At 32.0% G+C, this 2,885-nt stretch overlaps 1 protein-coding gene across 2 annotated transcripts in view; it reads right to left on the bottom strand.

Moving 5' to 3' along the window:
- LOC106465626 (nuclear receptor coactivator 2-like) overlaps positions 1 to 1,961 on the bottom strand; it is a 168,076-nt gene extending 166,115 nt beyond the window's left edge. Inside the window, exon 1 of one of the 2 annotated variants that reach the window (XM_022393559.1) lies at positions 1,894 to 1,961. The gene's annotated coding sequence lies outside the window, so the exon portion shown is untranslated. The remainder of the gene's footprint in view (positions 1 to 1,893) is intronic. The other variant, XM_022393566.1, reaches the window with a different exon arrangement.
- Positions 1,962 to 2,885: the final 924 nt, after the last annotated feature.

Raw genomic sequence — 2,885 nt, 5'->3', positions numbered from 1 at the left:
CTAGCGCAGATAGCCCTCGTGTAGCTTTGCGCGAAATTCAAAACAAACAAACAAACCTTTGAGATGCTGAAGCATTTTTGAAATTTTAAATCAATTTAAGTCCAATTCCTGACACTTCCCGTTAATTTATGCTGGTCACTCCCATTGGCAAATTAGCAATAAGAAACTAAAATGAACAACACATTTTGCTATCATCGTGAACATCTTTTCCTCCATTTGCAGAGTTAACTGATAGAATCAGGATCTTGGAGTGAATAAAGTTATATCAAACGATCTTCAATGAAGAGCTATAGAAATGTTTGGTAGTAATATCGGTAAAAAGGACTCATTCAAAGCCCTGTGGTGGGTTTTAAATCAATCTTAATATTTTGGAGGAAAAGATCTTTTGCGTCTATCTTCAACCATTTATACATTACAGACGGTTCAGAACCCCTCTATACACAGGAATATGAACATAGTTGATCTCAGTAAACAAGTAAATGTAATATTTCTACAATTTACATCTCTATTTTTCTCTAATGTTTTTCTGTTTCCTTCGAAGTTTTGCATTGGAAAAAAGGGTTCCAGACCCACTTGACTCCTTCCTTATATCAGTCCCTGATGATGGATTTATTTCTTTTATTTTTTACTGGACGATGCCATTCTGTATCTTTAATTAAAAGATGTATAAAAGTCTTACGTGGGTTCTTTGATTCACAGATATCTGTTACTAAACATTTAACTCCCTTAAACCTTTTATACGCTTGAAGAAACACAGAAATAACCCAAATAATGCAAATGAGCCCAATTCTATCCTTGAGAAATGTCAAGCTCACTTTGTATGCAATTATAATTGATACGATAATGATAAATGTATCGCAGATTTCATCAGATTCAGTCTATTTATATTGCAGCATTTCACATACGTATGTTTCACTTTTTATCGGTACAGAATTTGACAAAATTATACGAATTAAAAGTTATCTCTATAACAAGTCCATTCAGAAATGGCCGATCTGTTCGGTGTGTACAACACTTTGTTTAATGTTTTCGTTGCTACGCTGCATTATTATGCGAATAATTAACTTATTTGAAAACTATCGATTATCCTTTCGTTTTATCACTACAATAACGACATTTATTTATAAAAATAACGGATATTATCAGTATTTTACACCTTTGAATTGTGAATACAATGTCAAGCACTTTTATTGTTAAAATTTAAAAATATGTTAAGAATCATTCTTTTTCTAATCTTAGTGCATATACTATGCTCATAACCGCGTAGGAAAAAGCCGTTCCAACAGTCGCGTCTGTACTCGAGTGTATTTCTAGTTTGTCATCATCTTACTCAAACATATTTATCACATTCAAGAAATCGAACGACATTGGTTTCTATTTTATTTACTGCGTGGATAATGCGAAATTGTGTAAACTTAAAGCATGAATGCACAAATATATAAAATAAAATTCAAACTAAAGGTCTCATACAGAGTTTTGACAAACTGTTGGTAGCAATAAAATTAAAAATACTAGTAGTGCCCTAGTGACGTAAACAATAATAAAATATGTATGGATTTATAAGCCAATCAGTAATGCTAGGAAAAATGTATAAGCAAATTTAACTGTGCAGAAAATTTTCCAGTATTTCAAGCTCTTCTTAAGTAAAAAAAAAACGAAAACAACTGAAAACAGTTTTCAAAACACATAATCTTAACCCAAATTTCAACACGCCTTCCAAGAGCTTAGTCATAACTAACTTAATAAACTACGCTGTATTTCGGTCGCGTGACACATGAGTTGACGTCTCTAAATTAACCATCTTATGGTAAAATCGACTTCATTATATTGTTATCATTATTGCTAACCTAAATTTAAAGCAATAACACATTGATTATTAAACTTAGGACTTACTGTTAGTGTTACCTAACATCGTTGCATGCAACATTTTTCCAGAGACATCTGTAAACATTAGGTTCTACCTCTCTCTTTCTTCGGATGCAAGTGCGTTTTGCAATATATCACGACAATCCTTCACGCATGCGCATTACAATCGCTAACTGTTATCCCTTGTATCTTGTCAATACTCGTATGTATGAAGCTTTGACAATGGATGGACTATATATTATATTACGAAAATAAAACCTTTTTTGCTGAACTACCTTACTTACATTAAAACTATACAAACTAATGAAAATAAAATCAATAACTGATGCATTTATGAATTGCATTTTTACTCCCTCGTGGTGGTTCAGCGGCTTTAGAGCTTATAACGCTAAAATTTGGCCTATGCAGTAAACACAGCGCAGATAGACCATGTCAGCTTTGCGCTTAATGCAAACAAATGAGAAGCAAAATTTTCAAAGAAAAGTAAAAATGGTTATTGTTTGTATAGCAATATTGTAATAAAAATACTCTCCACATTCTGCATTTAATAATTTCTTGATATATACATTCAGTGGACATTTTGCGTTTCTATTAGCATTTTATGTAATACTTGCAATATAAGTCAAATAAACTTAATTCTTAGACATAAACAAAAATAAAATTTTTGACTAATATTTTAATTTACATATTTTATCAAATATTTAAAATGCTTTTAAATATAATTCAGTACTTTACGGTATTACTTTTAATTAATTAACTTTTAACAAAATAAAATTTGTACTTGGTAAAATACACCAGGTTTTACAGAAAGAGTTTGTTTGTTTGTTTTGAATTTCGCGCAAAGCTACACGAGGGCTATCTGCGCTAGCCGTCCCTAATTTAGCAGTGTAAGACTAGAGGGAAGGCAGCTAGTCATCACCACCCACCGCCAAAGTACATACAGGGTGGGAGACTACTACTAAAAACCTGGATTTGTATAATAAAGCCCGTGTTAGTAAAGTACATACAGGGTAGGATTC

The sequence above is a fragment of the Limulus polyphemus genome, unplaced genomic scaffold (genome assembly GCF_000517525.1).
Source record: "Limulus polyphemus unplaced genomic scaffold, Limulus_polyphemus-2.1.2 Scaffold2004, whole genome shotgun sequence".
NCBI lineage: Eukaryota > Metazoa > Arthropoda > Merostomata > Xiphosura > Limulidae > Limulus > Limulus polyphemus.
The sequence above is the reverse complement of the archived record's forward strand: the minus strand, read 5'-3'. Positions and strand labels throughout refer to the sequence as shown.